Consider the following 18,986-nt stretch of genomic DNA (forward strand, 5'->3'; position numbering starts at 1 on the left):
AATGTTTGTTTGAAGGTATCTCCAGAACGGCTTAACGGATCTTGATGAATTTTAGCACAGATGTAGAACATATTTTGGAAGAACACATAGGCTACTTAAGCTACTTAAGCTAATTACGTTTTTTTATGCCGTGCGGACAGATACGCGGACGACAGCTAGTATTATGTATGCATAAACATATTTAAATATTTAGATTCTAAATCATAATTATAATTTTCACAATGGTTAGCATTCAATTATAGTATAGAAATTAAAATAACTGTTTTTTTTAGAATAACTAAGAAATATAGATTAGTTATTGGAAGACGACAAAAGTTTGATTGACGAAAAAAAAAATTGTGGATGTAATCTTTAACGATTTGTGTATAAAAAACTTAATTAAGCTATACTAAAACTATCCTAATTAATTACTTCGTATACTAGTAAAAATATCGAATATTAGTTTAATAAGTTTTGAATGAATTGCGTTTATTGTGTTAACAGAGATAAGGCGGTACTCTAGTAGTTATAATTGTTTTAATTAAAGGACTTTATTCTCAGAAAAGACGATAGAAAAGAGATAAGTATGCCAGGACTTTATTACATAATCTATGGTAACCTATAGCCTTGTTATGTTTATATCATTAATATACTTATACATAGATAAAAGGACAATAGTCCCAGTATGATATGGCTACGTAGACGCACACCGAAAGAGCGCGCTTGACTCCGCAAACGGCAAACGGCTATGGGATTCCGTAGCGAAAGGTTGTACTCAAGCGATATCTACGTAATTCGACCGTAAAGTACGGCAGAAATACACCTAATAATTTTTATCTCAGTGTATCGTGTGGTGGCTAATTTTAGTGTAATTTCTGGATATCTTTTAATTCGGTAAGTATTTTTTTATATTTTAATTAAATATGTCAGGAATTATTTTCTTAACTAAATAACGTAGGTCATTTTAACACTAAAACTTGGACACATTTTTAGATATTAATTTCATTATTGGTTTATTTTTTTACGTTTCATTAAAAATTATATGCATATAATACACAATTTGAAATATTCTCTTTAAAAATAAATAGGTTTAAAAATGAAATATAAAAAAAATTAAATATTTACTTTGTATTTTTTTACAAAACCATTTAAAATCATATAAGTTGATTCATTTAATATAATATTTATTTAAATAATAAAACATAAAAATATTTGCGTGCGCAGATCAGTCGCAACAAATCTTTTTCATACATTTTGAATTTATTTATCACAGATGTTCAGAATTTTCAAATGATCAGCGGGTTACCATGAGAATTTCAGATTTATGTGTATTGTTTTGCATCAGAAATTCTGCTGGTAAATAACAACAATTTTTTACTAAACATGCGTTGACTGAAACAGTGGATATGAATCCGCTAATATTGTGAACATCCTGATACTTAACAATGACTGGTTTGTAAATTCAATTAACAATTACGTTCTTATTTATAATTTACCACATTAGTAAAATGTTTTCATGTCGTATTCATTGAAATTATACCCAAAACTGAAATCAATCTAAAACGAATAGAGAAAAGGAGTGAATGTTTTTAGACCTTACCGTAATATGGCTATAGGTGTCCGCTAACTTTTGATAGTTTTAAAGATTTGTCACTAAAATTAACTTAATTTGAAACTATTTTGTATATCAATGTATTCTTTGTCATTGAAGGAATTTGTCCTCTAATTTAAAACTCCATTACAAAGAGATATAACAGTGGCAGGGCCAGCTATAAGAGCCGAATGGGCTGGCTCGCCCGGGGCAATACCACGACCACACAGAAGATAGCTGTGAAGTAAATCCGGGTTTCGTTTGATGAGTGTGCGTGTCGGAATCCTAATTTTAGTCCTCTACCCACCTTTTTCTAATAAGAAAGGTATAGGTGGATTTGATAGTGAATAGGATGAATAGGTAGAGTTAATGTCCTCTTTCTGTACCTCTCCTGCTCTGTCAGTTAAAGGTAGATAACCAATCTGAAAATACAGATGTCTATGGCCAACGTCATTTCGCTATTTTGGCGAAGTGGTCTATTGCTCATTTGATACCTTTTACTATAAAAAACAGCCTTCGAAAGGCCTACAAATGCATGGTATTTGTAAATAATACGTATTATTCTGAGTAATAATAAATTTACTAATTAATATTTTTCTATTAATGTCTTTGACTTATTCAACCAGATGTTTTTATACAATGTTCACATTCCATTAATTATCATAAGTGAGAACTCTTTTAACATGTGGGGTTGAATAAGTGTTTATCAAAATACACCCCTTATCTTCCATTACACATATGTAGAGATTAATATTTTTTTCCCAGTTACTGTTAGCTGAGCTTTTATCACCATCCTGATCTTTTCACCTACAGAGGGTAGGCACAGTAGAACCATAGACGTTCATCTCTGAAACCGAAAAAAAATAATTAAATACCATAAGCCTAGTTTACTGTTTATTAACGCGTTTTCCTAGTTTAAAGCAGAGGTTAATTTATTATTCTAACGGCCATTATAATTTAAAACACTCAAACTTAGCTCGCTTGATACAAAACTGTTTACATGCACACCTACGTTTTATGCAGATTACGCATTAATTTCATACCATGGAAGATATTTTGCATTATGTTACATTTTAACTCGTATATATTAAATTACGTTACTGACAGCATATTCTGATAAAAGTCTAGAATGTTTTTTTATGTTACTAATATTATAAATGCGAATGTTGAGATGAATAGATGGATTTTGTTTGAAGGTATCTACGGAACGGTTCAACAGATCTTGACGAAATTTGGCACAGATGTAGAACATAGGCTGAATTAAGTTTTTTTTTTAACTCCGCGCGAACGGAGTCGCGGGTGACATCTAGTATTTATACATATTTAAATCTTGCAAAATGCTCCGGATTTGCTAGAGTATAAAGTACTAGCTGTCGCCCGCGACTGTCTGCGCAGAATAAAAAATCGTAATAGCAGACCATGTATTCTTCCAGACTATGTTCTACCTCTATACCAAATTTCATCGAGATCCATGCAGCCGTTTTGGAGATTTCTTCAATCAATCATCCATCCATCCATAAACATACGCATTTATAATAATAGTAACATTAATACTATTATGATAGTAATTATAGAATAGAAACTAGAAGAATGATAACATTGTTATTATAATTACTTCCCAACATTTTCTAGAAGATAAAGTGGAATTGGCAGTGGTAGTAAATGTATAAGACAGGAAAATATATTTTTTCTGTATGCCCCCTTCTTTGTTAATCGAAGGAAATGCATAGGTAACCTTTTACCTTGTCGCAGAAGCTTACTTCGATATTTCAAAGAAATCAAGTAGTTGTTAATTTGTCCTATTCTGTTTTTAAAAAAATAGACTTTACACTCCGTCTTATACAAATAAAAACATTCATTTATTATCAAAAATATTAAAAAAAATATAAAACAGTATTCCGTCGAGTTGGTATTATTTTTGCAGAGGCCTTTGTAGAGCAAACACTTCAGAGTTAATTTGTAAATTATTTAAATTGGTGGGATACAGACCGCGGGTACCTGAGCAGAGGTGGTATACCGAAGCTTTGTTTCATTTCAACTAACAACCTTTGTTTAAATTATTCTTTGAATTTTGTGGTTTGTTTCACCAAAACATTTTTCATTTATGAAACTGGCTAGCGCCCGCATCTACTACACTACGATGATTTTTTTAAAAACTAAAACAGTTTTTTTTGTGTAATTCTGAGGATGAAAAATACATCTCCGTGTAAATTTAACCCTCGCCCCCGCACTTAAGGTTTTGTACGAATTAAAAACAATCCTTTCTTAAAACCCGCCGATGTTAAATTTTACGTCTAGGACTATGTGCGTTATACCAGTCAGTCAGTTTCCTTTCTTTTATACGATTTTTTTTTTCAGTTAGAACAAAATTCAAATAAAGTTTTCACAAAATTACATATTTACCTTTAATTCTGATTAGACTCGGTTGTAATATAAATTCGATTGGACATAGAATTCTGTCGACTCTTAGAAAGATTAACTTGTCAAGTGGCCTCAGACATTCTCTGGAGCCGTAATAAAATCGATCGCCGGTTATAACTCTTGTGCCAGAGATAAACTTAAAAACTATTCATATCAGGAGTGAGGTCGATGATCTTTTTCAGTTATTGTTTCGACCGTAATAAATTCTTTTATAACAGACATGAAACTATGAACTTAAATATTCGTTGCTTTGAGATTTTTCAAGCCGTTATTTACACGTTAAACAAACGCCACTAGTAACTTTGAATCTTACTAATATTATAAATGCGAATGTTTGGATGGATGGATTGATGTTTGTTTGAAAGTATCTCCAGAACAGCTCAACGGATCTCGATGAAATTTGGCATAGTTGTAGACCATAGTCTGGAAGAACACATAGGCTACTTTTTATGTTTTTTTTTAATTCCGCGCGGACAGAGTCGCAGGCGACAGCTAGTAGTTTATATTCAAGTAAGTATTTTTGCATACATCACTGTTAATTAAATGGCAATTATATATTCATAGTTTATTATTAATATAATTAACATATTCACAAAATTCAATAATTAATATTTGATATATTAATCTGCTTATCTGAGAATAGCTTCAAAATTAAACAATAATAAAGCAGCGGGAGATAACGAGTGGTGGATTTAAGGAAATTCCAAAGCCGCTCGTTAGAGGATTCCGCGCCTAATCTAAATATAAACTGTACTAATTATAATTTGGCAATTATCCCCGTGTTATCTAACTCTTTAATTATAATGAAACAAAGGCGGGAGGTAAACGATTTTAACACAAATACATTACAAATATTTTACATCATTATCATCAGGTTAGCCACATGTCCTCTACTCCTGAGCGTAGACTTTAAACATAGCCAAGATGTTCGGTCCTTGGACGCCCTTATCCAAGATTTTCCTGCAACCTTGACCAGATCATCGGCCCATCTTGTTGGAGGCCTGCCCATGCAGCATCGATCTATCCGTGGACGCCATTCTAGGACTTTGAAGCCCTATCAGCAGTTCAATATTTTTATATAGTTAAAATAAATAACGTCGTGTATTTTTAGGTAGGCTAGATACTGTTGGCTAACATTGGTAGTAGTATGAGAGAAGAGAAATAGAAAATACTAAGGGAGAATATCAAAAAGAGGGGTCTAGACCTTTAGAAATAAGAAAAAGGCACACAAGAGATATTAATTACTTAAATATTAATTATCAAAGTTAATATTTGGAGTAAATTGGATTTAGAAATGTGCGCAAATATATTTAAATCTATCCTGCGCATTAAATGTATTTAACTACGTAATCTCTCGCGCCTGTCACTCAGAGATTACAGGCTTTCATATTTTACAAGATTCTATCACACTGCTCGCCTTTCTCCTATACGTGTACAATGCACACATCAAGTAATTTAAATACAGATTAAAAACTTTTTAATTTGATTACAGAAAAAACAAAGCTACTCGTAAATCATACTAATATTATAAATGTGAAAGCTTAGATGGATGGATGTCTGTTTGAAGGTATCTCTGGAACGGCTTAACGGATCTTGATAAAATTTGGCACAGATGTAGAACATAGTCTGGAAGAACACATAGGCTACTTATGTTTTTTTCAATTCCGCGCGGACGGAGTCGTTGGCGACAACTAGTAATAAATAAAGTCATTTAAAGAAACAAAACAACAGAACAGAACAGTGGGACATTATCGTTTATTTTTGGAACGAAGTTCCTTATCGCGCGTTGTGAAAGGGGGCTAGACGGAAAAAAATTCTTACGAAAAGTTGTCACGACACTTTTTGCTATATTAAGTATGTTAACGACGAATGAGCGCTACTTCACGATGGCAACGACGTGACAATATATAACGAAAATTCATAAAAATAAAATGTATTTCTTATGAAGACTTAAGTTTTTTATTCATAGAATAAACATTGGTAATAATATATAATAATATAATTAATATAACTAATTAATCGAAAGGAACTTCGTTCCATCCGGGTGTCCCTTGACACCTCTCAAGTTTTTTTTTATATTTAGAGCATCGACCTTCTGTGATAAAGGGTTACAAAGTATTATCAAAAGGTACGGTTACGGTCGATATAATCACACAATACATTTATAAAGCCTAAAAGCAGAGGCAGTTTATGTAAAATAACTGAAATGCCTACGGCTCTCTAATTGTTTTAATAACGGTAATTTGTTTATCAAAGCGCACCTTCACAATACAAAACCCTTTTGTTGTTCAATTAATCAAAGTATCTCAGGCTTTAAGTAAAGTTTACTGGATTCATTGATAATTTTTTTAAAAATACTAGCTTTTACCCGCGACTCCGTCCGCGCGGAATAAAAAAGTAGAAAACGGGGTAAAAATTATCCTATGTCCGTTTCCTGGTTCTAAGCTACCTGCCCACCAATTTTCAGTCAAATCGATTCAGCCGTTCTTGAGTTATAAATGGTGTAACTAACACGACTTTCTTTTATATATATAGATTGTACAAATTGTGTAATAACTTATTTAAATTTATTTTTAAACATAATTAGTATTTTAAAAATGTATATTTCATATTTAAATTATATTTAACACTCAAGTAAAATAAAGTACAGAATTTAATTATTCCGTTTAATTTGTCTTACGCAAAGCAATCAAAAGGAAAAAAAATGAACAGTAAATTAACAATGTAAGTATGTAATAACATAACGATAAAATAACATAACCATAAAACCCTGTCTGGATTTCTCTTCATTTTAACCCTATGTTATTATGTTTATCATGTTACGTTTACCGAGAATAATTTGTGTAGCTTGCAAGTGACAGGCTTATCATATGTCAGAGCACAATGCAAGATATTTTATGACAAACAATATATAATAGGTCACGTTAATATTTTCGTTGTGTTCTTTGAATTGTCTTAACATTCATGAAAAAATGTGGTCATCGCTTTCATTTATTTTTAAAAAATTAGAGACAATAGTATTTAATACCATTCATATCTTACTAATATTATGCGAAAGTTTAGATGAATGGATCGATGCAGACATATCTCCAGAACAGCTAAACAGATCTCGCTAAAATTTGGCATACATGTAGAACATAGTCTAGATGAACACATAGGCTACTAATTATTTTTTTAACACACAAATAAAAAATATAAATATGTTTAGCTGTATGATTTCATTTAGGCATTACAAACGAATATTTTTGTTTTATCTTTTCATCTTGATAATTTACTAAATAAAAATAAGTAATTCCTATAAAATGTTTGCCCAACATTTGTCACAAGTGTTTGCCTAATTCAAACATATTTAGAACAGAAGAAGACGTTCAGTGTATTTAGAACAGTGTGTTCACAACACAATATACTTTAAATAATTGTTCACTGGTCTAAGGGTAATTCTTGACCTTTATAAGGGCCATTGTTTGATATATTATATCACACGATGGAGCTGACAGCTAAGAGTAATTACGTTATTTACTTGAGCGAACAATTTGTTAATACAGACCTTTGTGTTATATAACTAAAGCCTTTTGTTTAAAGATAAAGTAGAATTAAATTGATATATAATCTTTAGAAAATATTTACTTAATTTTGGACTCTTCTTGTTAACCGTATGATATTTTTATATATGTTATTAATACAAATACAAATAAATGTTGATAATTACTTTCATATATTTTCGTAGCAAAATGTGAGAATTAAAGGAACCAAATCAATTATTACAATGATCAGTAAAAACATATGTTTCTAATTTAACCAAAGATTTGTTAATCTTAAGATTTAGATTTTTGTAAGAAAATGTCAATAGAAATATTATAGTTTTTAATGTTGCTAAGAAGAAATATAAATGAAAGATATTCCGTTTCAAAATCCATCAAACGCAGAAACGCGTCTCATAAACTTTGAATTTACTGCCAATGTATATCTCCTGGGATATTTCAACTGAATACTTGTGTAGATGCATAGTATATTACTGTTTTATATTTTGGATTTATCTCGTCAAATTATAACACGACTAAAATGAAAAGGGAGGACAATATTGTGATTCTGTTACTCATTAATTTATTTAAAATTGTTAAAATTGGATTTCGACAACTCTTATAAAATTCAGATTTAATATTAGAGTTATTAATGTTTAATTAAAATATTTATGTGATTATGTTTCTTTAGATTTCCACTATCGACACACATTTATAAAACATAGAGTTCTTTCACTCATTCTCAAAAAAAATAATCAGAGACGACATTATGTTTGAACACATTTATGACAGTTAAAAATCCATCGCACCATAAAATATCCTACTTATAAATATAGATGTATAGATGGATGGATGTTTTTTAGAAGGTATCTCAGGTACGGTTCAACGGATCTGGATGAAATTTGGCACAGATGTAGAACGTTGTCTGGAAGAACATAGAGACTACTTAATAAGATTTTTTTAACTCTGCGCTGACGGAGTCGCGGGTGACAGCTAATCCTACATAAAGTCGTTTCGTGTTTTACACTAGTTTTAATGATACTCAGAAAATAATTGCTATTTCTGCTTACCCCGGTTTAGTTACACTGGTCGTAAATCTATCATCGAAGCGTAATATGCTAGTAGTTACTATTCTTATCTTACGAAGAGTGAACGTCGACCTTGCTCGAAGATAAAACTCTGATTTATTATCCTTTGAAATAAAGATTCATGTATTTAAGTACATGTTAACGTAAACTAATATAAGACAAGTTTATTTTAGTATTTAAAATATTGTTTACAATATAAAGTCTGTTTGTTATATTTTCACGGTTAAATTACTGAACTTTCAATCTTTTATTTTCCACAGCTGAAACTCCTGTTACAAAATATTTATTACTACTGTAGCTGTCGCCAGCGACGCCATCCGCGTAGAATTAAAAAAACTTAATAAGTAGCCTATGTGTTCTTCCAGACTATGCTCTACCTCTATACTAAATTTCATTGAGATCCATGCAGCCGTTTTTGAAATACCTTCAAATACCCATCCATCCATCCATCTAAACATTCGCATTTATAATATTAGTAAGAAGTAAGATTGTAAGATTTTTATTTTGCAATGATAAGGAGCAGGATATCAATATGTTTTTGTACAAGTATCTTGACAGTGGAAACAGATGGTCACTGTTTTGTTATTAAATCTAGACATTAGCAGACGGATATTCTACTAAATTTTTGATTGTGTAACTATGAATGACTGGTCATGATTTACTATCGGTCATCCAAATTTGTATTAGAAATTAGATCACTAACGCCCATAACTATGACTTTTTTGGAATTATGTTGCCGCCATCATTAGGCTGTTGCTATGTCTTTATTACCAGTTACCTTAATTGGCAAACAACAGCCAAAAATTGTATTGATTTGACATATTTATCTTTCATATTAAATATATATGTACTAGTACTAGTTGTATACCGCGTCTCCGTCCGCGCGGTATAAAGAAAAAAGTCAATTAGTAGCCTACGTGTTCTTTCAGACTATGTTCTACATCTGTGCTAAATTTCATAGAGATCTTACCCAGCCTTTCTGGAGTTACCTTCAAACAATCATCCTTCCAACCATCCATTCAAACATTCGTATTTATAATATTAGTAAGATTCATTATAATATGAATACATTTGTCAACTTAACGATTGCTTACTTTCGTCCTAAGGGCTCGTACACATGTATACGCTACGACATCGCATCGTATTTCAGCGGCACGACATAATTTAATATTATAACGTCGCCGTTCGCATCATGTTTATGATGTGTACAAGCCCTAAGAGTCATCAATGGCGGTATTTTAGTGTAGATTTAGTATGAGAAATATATTTTAAGGGGCTTCTTTAATGACTAATTAAAGACTGCATGCGGTAGAAAATCTTATGTAATCTAGAAAATCACCATAGTAAGTTTGTTGTGGCCTCGGGGTTGCGTCGTGTCTTTCAGGACTTTCATATAACATTTTTTTATTAATAAAACAAATTTTGTCAAATCTTGTAAAATTCACTCCAAATAAAAGCTTAATTCAAAATTATATAAGTTCGTAAATTTTTACATCAGTGTTACATCCAAAGTTTTAATGTAGTAGACGTAATTATACAATAGAGTAAGTTGTATAAATAAATTATTTAGAATCAAAACCTTTAATTCTTAATTGTATTAAAAGTTAGAGGATATAAACGTTGCGCTAGCGATTACATAGACTATAACTGTTAAGTAAGTAAGAAAGGATTAAATAGGGTTAACAAGACCCGTTTGGACCATTCTATTTGACAAGGGTGGAATCTATAAATAAAAGGGGTCCGCTAACTACGAATAAAATGTAAAAGCTTCCTTTACAAATTTATGGTATGGCTCAACTCTACGAGATACAATCTTTTCTTTACAAGTTTTAGTTTTTGTTTTGTAAATTTTTTCCGGAGACAGAAAACAATCGCAAATAACCCATTTTAAATAGTTTACCACAAGATGTTACCAAAAAAAAAAAAACTTACACATACATGAGACATTTTTATAGTAAAATGCTAGTTTGCGATAGTCGTAAAAAAGTGCGCAATTAGCCTAAACTAAATTCATGGGTTAACCTAGAAAATATAGTTTCTAGTTCGTCTATATTTGACGTTGGCTTGTATAAACAGTTGTATGTCCGCAAACACGGTCCCAGCCAAATGTCCGTGAAGGCTGACGTCTAGTGTAAATATAGACATCCTAACAATATGCATGTTGACGCAGCACTTGGATATATTTTAGGTTTTTAACGTACACTTAGTCATACTTTAATACCAAACAATTCGCGAACAAAGTTAACGAAATACATATAGAACGAAACAGCTGTAGCATGAGTAAGAAATGTTATCCTTTTCTAACCTGCTCATGATAAATGGAGATAGAAAGAGTAAGAGGTAGTAAGTTTCAAGAAAATTTAAGTCTAAAATTGTAGTTAATACAATTTATCTAGAAGGTTCTCTGGTCACGTACAAATTACTTTTGTCTGGGAACAGACTTGACTAATTTTGGAGCTTCTACTTGACCTTAGTAACATTTAGTAAATAAATTTCTATTGTCTATTGTAATTTTTTTATTCTCTTTTCTTTTAATATTAAGTGGTCATAAAATTTATTTTTTATGTTTTTTCTGTTATTCTTTCTTCGATATAATTTGAGGGTGAGGTCAATAGAGCTTAATATTGCATTAGCTAATGTTATTGCCTTTTAGCAAATGTTAAGAATTGTAACGTATGCTTGTAATTTAGACTTCTTGGACAGTCTTAATCTAAGCAGTAAGATTTTTTTTTTTGATAATCATTTTATAATTATCGTGTTTCTTAATTATGAATTATTAAAAGGCTGTTTGTCACAAGCCTTTCCCAAAGAGTTCCACAAATTTCCTTTGCTTTTATAAATCAATAAATTCTCTTTACTTTAAAAAAATCTTTCAATAATTTTTGAGAAGATTTGCTCAAGTTCTGTACGTTTATATTATAAAGAAATATCATAAAATCACTTAACAATAAATTGCCACCAAAGTTGTGGAATAAATGAGGATGGACGATGTTTGGTAAAACAAGAAACCCAAGTCTATAAAACATCAGCTGCTCTGAGGTCGGCAGCGCTCGTAAACAAGTCCTTTGGGATATAAATATTGATATTACCGTTCCATTTCCACGAGGGCGGAATAAATTTATGAAACAAGAAATAAGAATAACTATATTTTGACGGAAAGCAATATGTACTATGAGGAATAAGCTTAATTGGATACGTGTGGCTTTTTACCATCTGTCTTCTTATATTAAATAAAAGACGTATCAAAGGAAAACTAATACAACGGCAAATATTTAACAAACAAAAATTAGTTTAAAAAACTAAAAATTTCAACTTACTTTTTAGTTCCGTACTTGTTTTTGAATACTTGAGATTTTTATAGCCTACTTTCTATATAAAGTTTATGTCGATGTAATCTTACTTTCTTACTTATAAAAGCGAATGTTAAGATGGATGGATGGATGGATGTTTGTTTGAAGGTATTTCCGGAACGGTTCAACAGATCTTGATGAAGTCTGGAAGAACAAAAAGGCTATTTATTACGTTTTTAATTCCATGCGGACGGAGTGGCGGGTGACAGTTAGTATTAAATACAGAGAAAGAATACGAAATGATTAACACCTCACATGTCAAAATCAGTTTAGTAGTTTATGCTCCAGGCGGTTACAAATGTACTAACATTCATAAAATTATTCTAGTAAAAGTCACGATCTAAAATAACGTTTTTGCTTAAAATTGTAGAATAAATCGTACAACTTATTAGTTCTCAGTACGACTAAGTTATGTAAGCTCCAAGATATTGCGAAGGAAGAGTAATTCGTACACTGAAGCACGTCGTGTGCTCTGTCAGCGTGAGTTGGAACAATTACAGACCTCGTTTGTTTCTTGATAATTAACTAAACTCGTCCTAAACATTACCCACACTCCGAGCTTAATTACACTTAAGTAAATGTTAATTTACCCAAGTAAACAAAGTTAGCAGTAATTAAAAACACTACAATGGAGAACTGGGGAACAACTTTTTGAAAAACAAATGCAAGAGCGAAAAGTAGCTTATTTTTTTTTAAAGTTTACAACATTTTTATGAGTATAAAAATTATATTTGCACGATTTGGACCATCGCATCATTTTGATTTTATTATCTACTAGCTGTCGACCTCGACGCCGTCCGCGCAGAATTATAAAAAAAACATAATAATCCTATGTGTTCTTCCAGACTATGATCTACATATGTGCCAAATTTCATCAAGATTCTTTGAGCCGTTTTGAAGATATCTTCAAACAAAAATCCATCCAAACATTCGAATTTAAAATATTAGTAAGACTATGTTTTATGTATAAATGATAATTACTAGATTATAGGTCAGTACGTGTACGTCTATAGCATGTGGGTGTTGATAAATGCATGGTAATTATCTAACAATATTCTAAAATATCTTATCTCTTTTGAACTTATAAAAATAAAATTAATTTTCAAACATAGCTTAATGTTAAACGTCAACGCTCATCAGATAAGTAAAATAAACATAGAGTAACTGAAAATGAATTATATAATGATACGTAATTCTATCGTAGAATCCAAGCTAAAGATATGTGTAAGGCTGTTTATAGTACAAAGATAGTTTCCATACCTATGTAACCTACCTCGCTAAGTCCCTCCCCTTCCCATTACTTCCGAGTACTACATTCTTCTCGCATTTTCCAATTGTGTCTTTAAGTTGTCTTCATTGAATTATGAAATATTTTCTTTAAAAACTATGCATTTAAAATTTAACCGCGAACATCGACCTCGGCCCCGCAATTTCCCAGCGGTCTGAGAATGAATTGAAAATGTTATAACGTCTAATAATTTTTGTTTTTTTTTTTTCACTAAAGCGTAACATAAATTGTTTCTACGAACATTTTGTAAAGTAAATTTTTAATACTCAAAGCTTAAAGTTTTGTGATGTGTTACTTCTTTTGTTCCATATTTCATGTTTTTTTTTCATAATTTTGTAAATCTTTTAAGAAAATCATGCAGATTTTAATGAGTCATGTAGAATGATCTTAAGCACTATCTTGACCTTATTCTACATCTCGACTCGTTAATGAAGATTCTACCATACTTTACTAGTTTGCTTCCAAACTGCTGGGTAAAATCTTTTTTTTAATATTATAAGGTGGAAAACGAGCATAAAACGATGAAATTCGCCGCAATAGCGAAGCGACCGCTGCCCATAGACATCCGCAATTGCAGATGTGTTGCCTACCTTTAGTAGACGGAGGAGGAGACGCACTTAAAGGAAATATTTTCTCGTACCTGGACCTGGTTTCTTTGCTTATATGAAAAGGATGGAAAGGGATGAGGACTTAAATTAGTCCTCCGGAACGCACACTCGTCATATTAAACGGGGAATAACATCCACTTCCGTGTAGTCGTGGTATTGCACCGGACGAGTCGGCCAATTCGTGCAACAGATGTTGTTGTTACTACATTCTATCTCTGTAAACTTACCAATTTTCCAAATGTTTTAAATGCGAATGTTTGGACTCAAAGTACTAGAATGGCGGCCACAGACAGGTCGACGCAGCGTGAGCAGACCTCCCGCAAAATGGACCGATGATCAAGTCAAGGTTGCGGAAGTATCCTGAATGCGGGTAACACAGAACCGATCATAGTGGTGATCTTTGGGAGAGACCTGTGCCCAGCTTTGGGCGTCAGAAGGCTGAAAAGAAGAAAAATAATGTTTGGATAATGAATATATAGATTTTGTTACCACGTAATCTCACAACGAATGGATGAATCTAGATGATATTTCGAACATATATGAATTGCAGTCCGAAACAGTGCATACTCACTAAAAAAAAATTCCACGCGCACAAAGTCGCGAGCGACAGCTAGTTTTGCTTGCTAAAATTAAAATAGCGTATAACATTGCGTTTATTTTTGTAAAATATCGTTGAAGTTTCTTTATCTATTAAGTTGTAGTAGAAACTTTCTTGCATAATCGTTTTCAGTTTCCCATATAATTTATGGGCAGTTTAAATTTGCATTTAATAAAATACGACAGCGGCGCTGCACGTAGTCTCGTTTGTAATGTGTCTCCGGAGACTCTTAAACTAAAATCATGGATTTTACGTTCCAAGACAAGGAAGCACATTTTAGATAACGGAAGGAAACTCTGGATATTACTGGATATTAACTGCCAACAGCCTTAAATGTTGAGCCGGGTTTGGTTGATCGGCCTACCGTTATGACAGACCATAGATTAAAAAAAAAACATTAGTAAGTTTAATTCTATAGATTATATGGTTACAGACTGTACAAAATTATTCTTTCAAGTTTGTTTAAGTTTAATTAGAATGGTTCAAAAATATTAGACTATTTTTAAATTTTGTAAATTTTACGTCGGAAGAGGAATGTAAAACAGATGTTAGAATCTTACTTATATTATAATTTCGAATGTTTAGATAGATGAATGGACGTTTCTTTGAAGGTATCTCTAGAACCGCTTAACGGAACTTGCTGAAATTTATTATAAATGTAGAACATGTTCTGGAAGAACACATAGGCTACTAAGTTTTTTTAATGCCAGCTATACTTTATAAAGTATACAACATACAACTTATAAAGTATACAAATAAATATTGATTTAAATTCAAGAAACACTAAAAAATAATTCGACATGTTACGGTATTGGTAAACAATATCACATATATGTATATGCGAGTTACGTTAATCCTCAAAACATAGGTTTTACGAACGGCCGCCAACGGCCGTAAACTACCCTCGGAAGACATAAATATTACCATTACACTCTCATTTCGACATGGGGCAAAATAGATTTGTGAAAAGGGTCTGAGTACGAAAAACATTCCTTACAGACAAATGTAACTTATAACTGTGTAATAAAAAAATATCATTACTTTAAATACTTAGTTATACCTATTTTTGTTAGACAGAAGTGTAATGCTGAAGAGTTTTTTTTATTTCTATGTTTTGGGACAATTATTAGTACAGTTAAGTTGCTGTTGAACGAAAGGATAGAGTAACTAACTCTAACATTGTTAGATCCCGCAACAACAATGTTTGTTTTGTGCATGAATGGGCCGGGTTACGGTGAAATACCCGAATACAAACAGAAGCCAGGCGTCAAGTGGAAACATTTTCGCGTTTCGTCTGAAGAGCGTGGTACCGGAGGCCTAATTTTAATCCTCTTTCCCTTACCACCTTTTTCTTATTAGTAAAGGATGGGAAGGAAGGGGAAGCGGGTGGAAGAGGGCACGTATTGGAAGGAAAAATATCCTCTTTCTGTGCATCCCCTTCTCTGTTTATTAGAGGTAGGCAACGCATCTGCATTTGCAGATGTCTATGGGTAACGGTTGCCTCGCATTTACGACGAATTCAGGTGACTATTTGCGTTTGCCACCTTTTGATATAAAAAAAAGAAATGTCAAACTTACTTTAATCCATCTCTTTGTTCTTCTATTTGTATTTACGTGTTGAGGAAGTGCACTCAGTAGCCACTACCCGCGAGTATGTGGGTTGTAAATGATGCGAGCAACTGGGTCAACACAACACTAGTGCAACGTTTGCGGTGCATTGTGACCCAACTCGACCTGAAAGATTCGCACGTGCTACAATTCAAATTCAGTGTTTCTATATGAATGTAATTGAGATCTTCATTTTAATGTTGCTATTATTTTTAATATATGTATTTGCCATTTTCGCCAACTATTGCTTAAATTTAGTGTTCCCTTACCCAGCATTTATGGGGTAGTAAGAAATTAGTTTTCAACAACGTTTTGGTGTCATCTAATTTCAAAATATTGCTTTACATTTAGAAAGACCCTTAAACAAAGATTTATCTATCTAAAATACTTTAGCCCCAAAGGTTGGTTAAAACGGGCATAAATAACAATGTACTTACACTTTTTTGTAAATTTCAATAAAATAAAAATGTTGTTATTACAATTCATAAAGGTTATAATTTATATTAATAGGTAATCAGTATTCATTTCTAGAGACATTAAATACGAATTAAAAATAATCTAAATGTGCATATATGAAGACCTTACTTTACAATAGGTAGGTTGTAAGAAACTATTTGTATTCTGTTTGTTTATGTAACATTACATGAGTGTAATGTAACACTATTTGTAACAGATTTGTTTATACAAACGTGAAATACTAGTTGCGTATCTCTTCAATGGACAGACATCGATGTGTGGGCGCTGACCTCCAAACTATGACTCACTATGCATTCTTGTTTTCAATATTATGTTTATAGAAAACGATATCTTTTAATAATAGATTATTTTTTCTTACTTACTTTATTACTTAAAATTTAATTATAAAATTGGAGTCATAAATAATATCTGTATGTGTATAGACTTAAGTAGAGATGAATGGATTGCGTGAAAGATGTTTAATTTGTTAGATATCTTCACTTTCACATATCAATTTTTTTGTTTCCAATATCAGCCTTTAATTTCCTTTGTTTAATGAAATACCAAATGAACGATCAAAGGAACGTTCTCAATTAAACAGGCCCGGTATTCATTATTAGGACTCATTACAATCGGTACAAATTCCATACCTACCGCAAACTTTTTGTTAAAAGAAATTTAACAATATTACTTAAATAAAACACAACTTTTCTTTTATGAAACACAACATTTTTATTAGTTACTCTGCGTTTACTAAATACAATTTCCTAAAAGTTATAGTGCAAGAATAAATTTTTGTATTGTAGATAACAACACTGAGAGAATTTAACGTAACAAAGGTCTCCGGATGACTTTTTTCGCTTCACTTTTGTATTCCGCATTAGATGTAAGTTATATTAAATTTATGAGATTTTTCGTAATAACGTAGTAAGTACTAGCCTCGGCTTTTTACAGATGGACATTTACTTTTGGCTAGAGGTCGCCCGGGAATACTTTTCGTTAAAATTAAAAAAGAGTAGCCTAAAATATTGCCGCAGACATCAGCCACCTTTCCATCAAAGTCCTGTCAAAATCGATTCAGCCATTCCGGAGATTACTCAGAATAAACGTGGCTTTGCGGACAGAAATACGAAAAATTAAAAAAAAAAAAATTATCGTTATCAGCAACGCAAACAAGTACATCATATAATATACACTCCAATTTTATTAATATGTATATAGGTAGATTCCAAAATTAAATATAGCCTATGTTACTGAGGGATAACGTAGCATTCTAATGGTGAAAAAAAATCTGAAATCAGTCCAGTGGTTTTTGAGTTTATCAGTTACAAATATATAATAATACAATTCATTTCTAAATTTTTATAACATTAGCTAAGATAAAAACGGTTTATTTTAAATTGATATATCACTTATATGCAACTTTAGTATACATCCATTATGTGGTTAAGTTAGACGTAGGAAGCTGCAATCGACGCGCGAGGCTGTGTCGATGCATAATTTAAGCTGCAACTTCAATATAGCCTTATTTGCATGTCCCAGATTCGTGTCTGACCTAGTGATTTATATTAACTTTAATTTACTCCGTAGCTTTATTTGGCGCACAGTCAAAAAAAAATTTGAAAAATTAAAGTGCTACGAGTAAACTAAAATGATTTTAAGTCAACTTTAACTGAACATTTTTTTGTATTTGAGTGACCTCTGATGATCGTGAGTTAGAATGAAATGTTTTTGAAGGCATGTTTGTGTGTTCGTACAATTGTGATTTCCAGAAGCTTGTACATAAGGTTTAGGAGGTATCAATTTTTTTCTTCCTTGAGATAGAGTAGTTGGAAACATTTACTTAAAGCCTTCCCTTTACAAACATCTGCTTTATTTGCACATTTTAACATTGTATCAAAACTACGATTTGAAATATAAGCTACGCGACAAAATTGTACCAATTAACTACAATTAAATCTCTATCAACGTTGAATGTACTAAGTATTGAACAGAAAGGATAAAAGGAACTGAACCGTAAGCCACACGTAATTAGGTTTACATTCATATGCAGGGGATTCAGTGAGATGGTAATTACATTAACTCGTTAATTATTCGTCCGATCCCGACGGCATTTCAATGAATTCTGCGCACACATTAATCTCTTGGATATAATGAAGTTCACTTTGATTAACGTCCATTTTATGGTCTCTACTATCTCTCTCTCACAAGAGAATAAACTATCTTTTTCTCACACAACATAGAAATTAACGGAATCGTAGATCTTACTAATATTATAAATGCAAATGTTGTTGTTGTTTTGTTAGATGAAATCTCACATAGGCTTATTAAGTTCTTTTAGAGCTAAAAAAAAGATTAACTAGAGATTAAAAAATAAGACGCATGACTGAAACGCATGGCGAGTCGTTCTTACATCGATTCTCATCTCGTAACCTTTAAGGCTACGAAATCGTAGCATTGACCTAATATAACACATGT

At 31.8% G+C, this 18,986-nt stretch overlaps 1 protein-coding gene across 1 annotated transcript in view; it reads left to right on the plus strand.

Annotated features, from left to right (window-relative positions):
• Positions 1-694: 694 nt before the first annotated feature.
• LOC106708395 (connectin) overlaps positions 695-18,986 on the plus strand; it is a 39,080-nt gene continuing 20,788 nt past the window's right edge. The window contains exon 1 of the mRNA XM_045681016.1: positions 695-873. The gene's annotated coding sequence lies outside the window, so the exon portion shown is untranslated. The remainder of the gene's footprint in view (positions 874-18,986) is intronic.

This window comes from Papilio machaon, chromosome 14, assembly GCF_912999745.1.
Source record: "Papilio machaon chromosome 14, ilPapMach1.1, whole genome shotgun sequence".
NCBI classification, from domain to species: Eukaryota; Metazoa; Arthropoda; class Insecta; order Lepidoptera; family Papilionidae; genus Papilio; species Papilio machaon.